Source organism: Macaca mulatta, chromosome 15 (genome assembly GCF_049350105.2).
Source record: "Macaca mulatta isolate MMU2019108-1 chromosome 15, T2T-MMU8v2.0, whole genome shotgun sequence".
Lineage (NCBI taxonomy): Eukaryota > Metazoa > Chordata > Mammalia > Primates > Cercopithecidae > Macaca > Macaca mulatta.
Genome location: NC_133420.1, coordinates 65606799 through 65618634, shown reverse-complemented (window position 1 = coordinate 65618634; position 11836 = coordinate 65606799).

Genomic DNA, 11836 nt, shown 5'->3' with positions numbered 1-11836 from the left:
ACTCAGGAGACTGACGTGGGAGGACCACCTGAACCTGGGGAGGTCAGGGCTGCAGTGAGCCATGATTGTGCCAGTGCACTCCAGCGTGGGTGACAAAGCAAGACCCTGTCTCAAAACAAAAAAAACCAAAACAACAAAAAAAAAAACCACACAATAAAAAACTCAACAATCAACAAAATGAGCTCTAATGTGTAGCATTTGCTGATTTCTGTGGCATAAATATCCCTACCATAGCCTATTTAAAGTTACAGGATATGGCCAGGCATGGTGGCTCACGCTTATAATCACAGCAATTTGGGAGGCCAAGGCTGTTGGATCACTTGAGGTCAGGAGTTCAAGACCAGCCTGGGCAATATGTCGAAACCCTGCCTCTACTAAAAATACAAAAATTAGTCGGTCATGGTGATGCGGACCTGTAATCCCAGCTACTTGGAAGGCTGAGGCAGGAGAATCGCTTGAACCCAGGAGGCAGAGGTTGTAGTGAGCAAAAATTGCACCACTGCACTCCAGCCTGGGCAACAGAGAGAAACCTGTCTCAAAAAAATAAATAAATAAACAAAAATAAAATAAAATAAAGTTACAGGATATATCAAGCTACATCAACCTACAATATAATCCTGGAAGTGGAGAGTGAAGTAGTGGAGAACTCTGACTCTCGTGCAGGCAAGTTACTTTATCTCTCTGGGCCTCAGTTTCTTCATCTGTAAAATGAGATGATACTAATCCTTCCTCCATGGAGTCCTTAAGGGGATTAAATGTGAATATATGAAAATCACTTATGGCAGAGCCTAGCATTCCGTTCCTTTTAGCTTTGTTAGCCTCTGCTATTAATTTACTGTGTGACCTTGGGCAAGGCTCTTTCTATCTCTGCATCTTAGTTCCTTCACTTTGTAAAACAAAGAGGTTTTATTATAAATAATCTTTGACATCCTTCCAGCTCTAAAAATCCTAGGGCCATCTATGACTCCAGTAAAAGAGAAACCTCAGCCTCCCCTCTCTGGTTTATAAGCACTTTTACTGAAATCACAGGTATAAGTCACCTGGGTGATTCAAGAAACATCCAAGTGGATTCTGTCCAAAGTGGATTCATTCCAAAATGTAAAGTTAAAAGGCCAGGTGTGGTGGCTCACTCCTGTAATCCCAGCACTTTTGGAGGCCAAGGCAGATGGATCACTTGAAGTTGAGAGTTCGAGACGAGCCTGGCCAACATTGTGAAACCCCATCTCTACTGGGAAAAAAAAAAAGAAAAGAAATACAAAAAATTAGTTGGGCGTGGTGGTGCACGCCAGTAATCCCAGCTACTCAGGAGGCTGAGGTAGAAGAATTGCTTGAACCCAGGAGGCAGAGGTTGTAGTGAGCTGAGATCACACCACTACAAAAGACTGTCTCAAGAAAAAAAAAGTAGGCCGGGCGCAGTGGCTCAAGCCTGTAATCCCAGCACTTTGGGAGGTCGAGACGGGCGGATCACGAGGTCAGGAGATCGAGACCATCCTGGCTAACACGGTGAAACCCCATCTCTATTAAGAAATACAGGGCCGGCCGGGCGCGGTGGCTCAAGCCTGTAATCCCAGCACTTTGGGAGGCCGAGACGGGCGGATCACGAGGTCAGGAGATCGAGACCATCCTGGCTAACACGGTGAAACCCTGTCTCTACCAAAAAATACAAAAAAACTAGCCGGGTGAGGTGGCGGGCGCCTGTAGTCCCAGCTACTCAGGAGGCTGAGGCAGGAGAATGGCGTGAACCCGGGAGTCGGAGCTTGCAGTGAGCTGAGATCCGGCCACAGCACTCCAGCCTGGGTGACAGAGCGAGACTCCGTCTCAAAAAAAAAAAAAAAAAAAAAAGTAAAGTTAAAAGTGATTATCAGGCCGGGCGGTGGCTCACGCCTGTAATCCCAACATTTTGGAAGGCCGAGGTGGGCAGATCACCTGAGGTCAGAAGTTTGAGACCAACCTGGCCAACATGGTGAAACCCAGTCCCTGCTAAAAATACAAAAATTAGCTGGGTGTGGTGGCACATGCCTGTAATCCCAGCTACTCAGGAGGCTGAGAGAGGAGAATTGCTTGAACCCAGGAGGGAGAGGTCGCAGTGAGCTGAGGTCGTGCCACTGCACTCCAGCCTGGGTGACAGAGCAAGACTCCATCTCAAAAAAAAAAAAAAGAAGAAGAAGAAGAAGAAGTAATTGTCAGCCTTTGCCTCATTCAGTCTGGGAAAACTTCTCTGGGGCCAAAGCTTCCCAGCATCTGGGACTCTTTTCCTCTAACTGGCAGGCCCAGGTGCTGGTCAGTTCTGGCTGCTTCATTTGTAAACCTGCCAGGTGCCTGGTTTAGGAACTTTCTGATTCTTCCTTGTTGGGAGGGTCCTAGGGGAAAATGCCTTTTTTTTTTTCTTGGTTTCATGGAGAGAAACAAAAACAGAAAGAAACAGATATACAGAGAGAAACCTAGAGGCACTATTAATAGAAAGAGACTGAGAAAAAAACACCAGGAGAAAGATTTTTCTGACATTTTTTTTTCTAACAAGAGAAGACAAATACAAACAGAGCTGAAGATAAAATAAAAGCTGATTCTCACCACAACTCTGCAAAATTTCTTGGAAAGGATCATGTTTCAAATAAATACACATGCAGTACAGATGGTGGTATTTCTTGCTTTTTTCCCTACTTTTAACGCTGGGGTATTTTGAGCATGCACCTTCCCCCATCCCAAATGCCCAGTGGAATAGTCTTACCTATGTTTCCATTCAGGCCCAGTCCTTCTGGTTGAATTCCGTAGGAGGTAGAATTATTATCACCTTTTATCACCTTAGTGCCAAAGATTCTAAGAGCAAAAAGTGACTTTAGAGCACACCTCCTCTTCCTGCAATATTTTACATATGAGAAAACAGGCTCAGAGAGGTTGGGTAACTTAGCAAGATCCTACAGACAAATGACAGAGCCAGGTTAGATGGCAATCTGTAGTAAGATACATGTCCTTATTTATCAGGTCCCCAGCAAGAAACAGATGGATAATTGAGAGAGATGTTACAGTGGCCAAGGGCCAGTGACAGTGTGGAAACCTGATCACTATTGGGCTTCAGGGGACAACAGGAAGGGAGCAGCAAACAAATGAGAAAGGCCAACTGACAGGGGTCTGCAGTGACCCCACTTTTAGGAAGGTGGGGTGTCAGTGGAAAATAAATAACCTCTTTTTTTTTTTTTTTGAGACGGAGTCTCGCTCTGTCGCCCAGGCTGGAGTGCAGTGGCATGATCTTGGCTCACTGCAGCCTCCGCCTCCCGGGTTCAAGCAATCCTGCCTCAGTCTCCCAAGTACCTGGGACTACAGGCACGCACTGCCGTGCCCAGCTAATTTTTGTATTTTTAGTACAGACAGGGTTTTGCCATGTTGGCCAGGTTGGTCTCGAACACATGACCTCAGGTGATCCCCCCACCTCAGCCTCCCAAAGTGCTAGGATTACAGGCATAAACCACCACGCACGCCCATAAATAACCTCTTGTCCCAATCCTCTCTCCTAATCTCCATTGGGAGAATTTAACCAGAAGGCAGAGGACAAGAAGGCCTACTGATAGAGACCAGGAGTACTCAGTAGGGCAGAGAGTAGGTCCGCAGGGGTACATGGAAGCACGCCTATCATCACTTTATTTATTATTATTATTATTATTTGAGATGGAGTCTAGCTTTATCGCCCAGGCTGGAGTGAAGTGGCGAGATCGCACCACTGCACTCTAGCCTGGGCGGCAGAGCAAGACTCTGCCTCAAAAAATTAAAAAAAAAAAAAAAAAAAAAAGGAAGAGAGAAGCTGCAGTCTTGGGACCTGTGAGCAGATAGTTAAATGGAAGCCTGGGAGGCCCTCTCCTCCTGTAGAGCAAAAAGTCACCTCTCCAGGGACCTCCTTGACTTGACAGATCCCTTTGCCTGTATCCTTTCTCCTGCTCTTCCTACCTCTAGAATCACCTCCCTACCCTAAAGCCAAAGGAGTCTGAAGTGGAGTCAAGACTCTCAGAAGCAAGTTAAACCAGTTCCTGCAGGCCCTGACATGCCCTGCTGAATAGCCCCTGCAGAAAATTCCTGTCCTCAGCTGTAGCCACAGCTGGCTACTGATGGTAAGAAAGACACCTGGCGGGGGGAGATATCTCAAGGAAAACACAAGTCGACACCTTCCTCCAAATACAGATAGAACCAAACTGGACTTTTAGGAGCTGAGACCGTGCCTGCGGGGCAAAGCTAACACTCAAGTCACCTCCTCCTCGGTCAGCATAGTGGCTACTTCTGCCTGAAAGGATGTCTCCAATGAGCACCAATGCCTGTTTCTTGGGGCCTCCAACCAATTGTGCCAGCTCAGGTCCTAGCAGAGCTCCTGGTGTTCTTTGAGAAGCTGCCTCCCAGCAATATCTGACAGCCCAGCTTTCAGTTTCTTTCTCCAGGTTGCTCAGGTCCCCTGAGTCCTGGGGAAAGGCCACACATGGCTTATTCCTCGTGCAGGCAACATGGCTGGGCATCTTGCCTCGCTATGGTTATACATGGTAGACTACAACCAGGAGGAGTACAGAGGTTAATGGTTCAGGATTAGGTAAAGGCCTGGCTGGAAGCTCGAGGGCTTGGAGCTTGGTGTAAAAGTTACCTCCCCCTGTTTCTGGTGCTTCAGAGTCAAAATTATTTGGCCTGACTTTAAGTGAGGGAGTTCTGCCATCTCTCCTGGACTGTGAAAGCTCAGCCGATGACTCAGGGAGCCCTAAGAATGCTTTACAGTTGTGCTCTGTAAATACCGTCACATTTCTTTTTTTCTTTTTTTTTTTTTTTGAGACGGAGTCTCGCTCTGTCGCCCAGGCTGGAGTGCAGTGGCGCGATCTCGGTTCACTGCAAGCTCCGCCTCCCGGGTTCACGCCATTCTCCTGCCTCAGCCTCCCGAGTAGCTGGGACTACAGGCGCCCACAACCGCGCCTGGCTAATTTTTTGTATTTTTAGTAGAGATGGGGTTTCACCGTGGTCTCGATCTCCTGACCTTGTGATCCGCCCGCCTCGGCCTCCCAAAGTGCTGGGATTACAGGCGTGAGCCACCGCGCCCAGCCAATACTGTCACATTTCATGTTACAGAAGTTTACAGTCAGCCAAGAGATTTAGTTACCTGCCTACAGTCTAAAGCTGGTTAATGATTAGAAACAGGATTTAACTGGGAGCACCAACCTCAGATCCAGTGCTTTTTCTCTAAGCTGCCTCCTACCTAACTCCTCGAACCAATGCTCTATTTATTTATTTATTTCAGATAGGGTCTGGCTCTGTCACCCAGGCTGAAGTGCAGTGTTGCAATCATAGCTAACTACAGCCCCAAACTCCTTGTGCTCAAGCAATCCTCCCAACTCAGCCTCCCAAGTAGCTGGGACTACAGGTACATGCCACTTGTAGTGATTTTTAATTTTAATTTTTTTTTTTTTTATAGAGATGAGGTCTTGGTATGTTGTCTAGGCTGGTCTTGAGCTTCCGGCCTCAAGCAATCCTCCTACCTCAATCTCCCAGAGCACTGAGGTTAGGTATGAGCCACCGCACCCCACCTCAATTTATTGAATTTGGTGATCCAGTGATCCAGTGGCAACATTTCATTCCTTCCATAATATCTATTTGGCTTTAAACAACAAAACACACACACTTCTGAGAAGCTGTATGCTTACATCTTTGTAAATCAAATCTGCAGATAAATGCAGAGGGAAGCTTGATTCAAGGATTGCTACTCTGAAAACCTCATTAAAGTGAAACAAAACCCCAAAAAAACTCCTTCAAGTTTGAGACCAGCCTGAGCAATACAGCAAACCCTGTCTCTTAAAAAAAAAAAAAAAAAAAATTGCCATGCAGGGTAGTGCATGCCTATAGTCCCAGCTACTCAGGAGGCTGAGGTGGGAGGATTGCTTGAGTGCCTGGGAGGTTGAGACTGTAGTGAGCCAAGATGGTGCCACTGCACTCCAGCCTGGGCAACATAGCAAGACCCTGTCTCAAAACAAAAACAAAAAACTCCTTCTTACTACACCACTACCTTCCTCTCCCCACAATCCCCTTAAAATACATGTTTTGTGCATATCTTTGTTTTCTCCACACTCCATGTGGAGTTTGTTTATGCAGGAGAGGGATTTCTAGAGGTGAGGAGCTAAGCTCTGGCTCCCCCTACTGGGTGTATGATGGATTCATTGGCCCCAAATCTCCCATAAGACTCTGGGGCTCTCCAATCTTGTACCTGCCTGTGCTTGGAAAGCCCCCAGAAGGCAGGGCTCCCTAAGGAGAGGTGTGACCATGGAAGGCTTTCTAGAAGAGTTGGAACCTGAACTATACCTTGAAATATTTTGACAGGAAGTTGGTAAGCTGGTTTGTAATTATTTCGTCATTGAACAATATATCTTAACAATCATTCTATGTAAGTGCATATAGATTTCCTTCCTTCCTTCCTTCCTTCCTTCCTTCCTTCCTTCCTTCCTTCCTTCCTTCCTTCCTTCCTTCCTTCCTTCCTTCCTTCCCTCCCTCCCTCCCTCCCTCCCTCCCTCTTTCCTTCTTTCCTTCCTTCCTTCCTTCCTTCCTTCCTTCCTTCCTTCCTTCCTTTCAATAGTCTCGCTCTGTGGCCCAGGCTGGAGTGCAAGCTCAGGCTCCCGGGTTCACGCCATTCTACTGCCTCAACCTCCTGAGTAGCTGGGATTACAGGCGCCCATCAGCATGCCTAGCTAATTTTTTTTGTATTTTTTAGTAGAGACGGGGGTTTCACCGTGCTAGCCAGGATGGTCTCGATCTCCTGACCTCATGATCCGCCCGCCTCGGCCTCCCAAAGTGCTGGGATTACAGGTGTGAGCCACCACTCCCGGCCCCCAATTTTTTTTTTAATAAATAAATATAGGCCTGGCGCAGTGGCTCATGCCTGTAACCCCAGTACTTGGGAGGCTGAGGTGGGCACACCTGAAGTCAGGAGTTTGAACCAGCCTGGCCAACATGGTGAAACCACATCTCTACTAAAAATACAAAAATTAGCCAGACGCGGTGGCACGCACCTATAATCCCAGCTACTTGGGAGGCTGAGGCATGAGAATTGCTTGAACCCGGGAGGTGGAGGTTGCAGTGAGCCGAGATTGTACCACAGCACTCCAGCCTGGGTGACAGAAGTCTCAAAAAAAAAAAAAAAAAAATTAAACATACACAAATAAAAGTGCAAAAAATTAGGGCCAGGGGCCGGGCGCGATATCTCACGCCTGTAATCCCAGCACTTTGGGAGGAGGCCAAGGCGGGCGGATCACCTGAAGTTAGGAGTTCAAGACCAGCCTGACCAATATGGTGAAGCCCCATCTCTACTAAAAAAACAAAATACAAAAATTAGCCCGGCATGGTGGCGGGCGCCTGTAGTCCCAGCTACTTGGGAGGCTGAGACAGAAGAATTGCTTGAACCAGAGAGGTGGAGGTTGCAGTGAGCCAAAATCGTGCTACTGCACTCCAGCCTGAGCGACAGAGCGAGATTCCATCTCAAAAAATAAAACAAACAACAACAACAACGAAAAAAAAACAACAATAGGGTCAGGTGCAGTTTGGGCAACAGAGTGAGACTGTGTCTCAAAAAATAATACTAATTTTTCAACACCATAAATACCATTTGATAGGCTAAGAGTTCCTGATAGAGACCACAGTCACCAGTTATATAAACTGGTGGCCTCAGAACAATAATATCAATGCTGACATCATCTGTGACGACTCATGCATCCTCCATCATCTTTGGGAATCCTACGACATCCTGGCTAGCAACTCCAGGTCTGCCCAGGTGCCTGCAAGGCAGATTCCATAGCAAGGCAAGTTTAGGTATCTCAGGTTTTAGCTAGATCTCCTGTTATCTTCTGCTATCAAAGGAGGCCCAAGATAGCTGTACATTTTCTTGGCTAATTCAAGATGAGAAAGCATCCTAAAACTCTACAACCTGCACTTTGAAATAATGTCTTAGAGTACAAGTTCAAAATGTTGAGATAGGCTGGGTGCGGTCGCTCATGCCTGTAATCCCAGCACTCTGGGAGGCCGAGGCAGGCAGGAGGATCATTTGAGCTCAAGAGTTCGAGAGATCAGCCTTGGCAACATGGTGAAACCCTGTCTCTGTTTAAAAAAAAAAACACTGGCCGGGCGTGGTGGCTCATGCCTGTAATCCCAGCACTTTGGGAGGCTGAGGTGGGTGGATCATCTGACGTTGGGAGTTCGAGACCAGCCTGACCAACATGGAGAAACCCTGTCTCTATTAAAAATACAAAATTAGCCGGGCATGGTGGTGCATGCCTGTAATCCCAGCCACTCAGGAAGGCTGAGGCAGGAGAATCACTTGAACCTGGGAGGTGGAGGTTGCGCTGAGCCAAGATCACGCCACTGCACTCCAGCCTGGGCAACAAGAGCGAAACTCAGTCTCAAAAAAAAAAAAAAAAAAAAAAAAAAAGCCACAGTAAGGCCGGGTGCAGTGGCTCACGCCTGTAATCCCAGCACTTTGGGAGGCTGAGGTGGGCAGATCACGAGGTCAAGAGATCAAGACCATCCTGGCCAGCATGGTGAAACCCTGTCTCTACTAAAAATACAAAAATTAGCTGGGCATGGTGGCGCGGGCATGTAGACTCAGCTACTCGGGAGGCTGAGGCAGGAAAATCACTTGAACCGGGGAGGCAGAGGTTGGAGTGAGCCAAGATCGCGCCACTGCACTCCAGTCTGACGAGACTGAGACTCTATTTAGAAAAAAGAAAAAAAATTGTCAGGCGCCTTGGCTCAGGCCTGTAATCCCACCACTTTGGAGGCCAAGGAGAGCAGATCATGAGGTCAGGAGTTTGAGACCAGCCTTGCCAATATGGTGAAACCCTGTCTCTATTAAAAATACAAAAAGTAGCCAGGCACGGTGGCAGGCGCCTGTAGTCCCAGCTACTTGGGAGGCTGAAGCAGGAGAACTGCTTGAACCAAGGAGGCGGAGGTTGCAGTGAGCCGAGATCATGCCATTGCACTCCATCCCGGGTGACAGAGCAAGACTCTGTCTCAAAAAAAAAAAAAAAAAAAAGAAAAGAAACAAAAATACAAAATTAGCTGGGCATGGTGGCGCACATCTGTAATCCCAGCTACTTCGTAGGCTGAGGCAGGAGAATTGCTTGAACCTGGGAGGTGGAGGTTGCAGTGAGCCGAGATCACGCCATTGCACTCCAGCCTCACGACAGCGTGAGACTCTGTCTCAAGAAAAAACAAACCAAAAAACAAACAACAAAAACACAACATTGACCAGGTGTGGTGGCTCAAGTCTGTAATCCCAGCACTTTGGGAGACTGAGGCAGGTGGATTGCTTGAGGCCAGGAGTTTGAGACCAGCCTGGGCAACATGGCAAAACCCCACCTCCACTAAAAATACAAAGATTAGCAAGGTGTGGTGGTGCACGCCTGTAATCCCAGCTACTCAGAGGAGGCTGGAGGCACGAGAATCACTTGAACCCAGGAGGCACAAGCTGCAGTGAGCTGAGATTGCACCACTGCACTCCAGCCTGGGTGACAGAGAGAGGCTCTGCTTTAAAAAAAAAAAAAAAAAAAAAAAAAAAAAAAAAGGCCGGGTGCGGTGGCTCAAGCCTGTAATCCCAGCACTTTGGGAGGCTGAGACGGGTGGATCACGAGGTCAGGAGATCGAGACCATCCTGGTAACCCGGTGAAATCCCGTCTCTACTGAAAAATACAAAAAACTAGCCGGGCGAGGTGGCGGGCGCCTGTAGTCCCAGCTACTCGGGAGGCTGAGGCAGGAGAATGGCGTAAAAACCCGGGAGGCGGAGCTTGCAGTGAGCTGAGATCCGGCCACTGCACTCCAGCCTGGGCTACGGAGTGGGACTCCGTCTCAAAAAAAACAAAAACAAAAACAAAACAAAAAAAAACGGCTGGGTGCATTGACTCACGCCTGTAATCCCAGCACATTGAGAGACTGAGGTGGTGGATCAGGAGTTTGAGACCAGCCTGGCCAATGTGGTGAAACCCTGTCTCTACTAAAAATACAAACATTAGCCGTGCGTGGTGGTGTGCGCCTGTAATCCCAGCTACTCGGGAGACTGAGGCAGGAGAATCACTTGAACCTGGGAGGCAGAGATTGCAGTGAGCCAAGATTACACCATTGTACTCCGGCCTGGGTGTGAAGAGCAAAACTGTCTCAAAAAAAAGTGGAGATAGTTTGAAATAGGTAGAAAAAAGCAGCCAATGGTATGCAGATTTGATGATCACTTCCTCTAGTATCAATTCAATCATGGTTCTGAGCTTTACTTTTTGCTTTTTTTAAGTCTTAGCACTAATATTACAGTTCATCTGTGTATTACTGTAAGAGAAAATATTTTCCTTCAATCTAGTGTGTTTTTACAAAAATTGGTATCTAAAAATTCCTCAGAATACTCCTAAATTACCACAAACTTGGTGGGTTGTTTTTTGTTTTTTTTTGAGATGGAGTCCTGCTCTGTCAGGCTGGAGTGCAGTGGCACGATCTCAGCTCACTGCAACCTCCATCTCCCAGGTTCAAGCGATTCTGTCTCAGCCTCCTAAGTAGCTGGAACTACAGGTGCATGCCACCACGCATGGCCAATATTTTGTATTTTTAGTAGAGACTGGGTTTCACCATATTGGTCAGGCTGGTCTCAAACTCCCGAGCTCAGACGATCCACCCGCCTCGGCCTCCCAGAGTGCTGGGATTAGAGGCATGAGCCACTGTGCCTGGCCTAACTTGGTGGGTTTTAAAACAACAGAGTCATTTTCTCATAGTTTCGGAGTCCAGAAGTCTGAAATCAAGACGCCAGTCTCATGCCGTGCTCTTTCTCGAGGCCCAAGGGGAGAATCTTTTTTTTTAGATGGAGTCTCCTCTGTCGACCAGGCTGGAGTGCAATGGTGCAGTCTCGGCTCACTGCAACCTCTGCTTCCTGGGTTCAAGCGATTCTCTCACCTCAGCCTCCCGAGTAGCTGAGATTACAAGCACACACCACCACACCCGGCTAATTTTTATATTTTTTAGCAGAAGTGGGGTTTTGCCATGTTGGCCGGGCTGGTCTCAAACTCCTGACCTCAGATGATCTGCCCACCTCGGCCTCCCAAAGTGCTGGGATTACAGGCATGAGCAGCCGTGACTCGCCTATTATTATTTTTTTGAGACAGTATCTTGCTCTGTTGCCCAGGTTGGAGTGCAGTGGCACAATCATAGGTCACAGCAGCCTCAAACTACTGGGCTCAAACGCTCCTCCTGTGCACCGTCATGCCTGGCTAAGTTTTCAATTTTGTGCAGAGACCAGGTCTTGCTATATTGCCCAGGCTGATCTTGAACTCCTAGTGTCATGCAATTTCTGCCTTGGCCTCCCAAAGTGCTGGGATTACAGGCACGAGCCACTGCGCCTGGCCAGTTTCTTTTCTTTTCTTTTTTTTTTTTTTTTGAGACAGGGTCCTACTCTGTTGCCCAGGCTGGAGTGCAGTGGCACAATCCTGGCGCGCTGCAGCCTTAAACTCCTGGGCTCAGGTGATCTTCCTGTCTCTGCCTCCCAAGTACCTGGGACTATAGGTGGGCATCACCATGCAAGGCTAATTATTTGTAGAGATGGGGTCTCACTATGTTGGCCAGACTGGTCTCAAATTCCTGGCTTCAGGCAATCCACCTCAGCCTCCCAAAGTGTTGGGATTATAGGTGTAAGCCACTATACCCAGCTCAGTTTCTTTTCTTTTTTTTTTTTTTTTGAGATGGAGTCTCGCTCTGTCGCCCAGGCTGGAGTGCAGTGGCCGGATCTCAGCTCACTGCAAGCTCCGCCTCCCGGGTTTACGCCATTCTCCTGCCTCAGCCTCCCGAGTAGCTGGGACTACAGGCG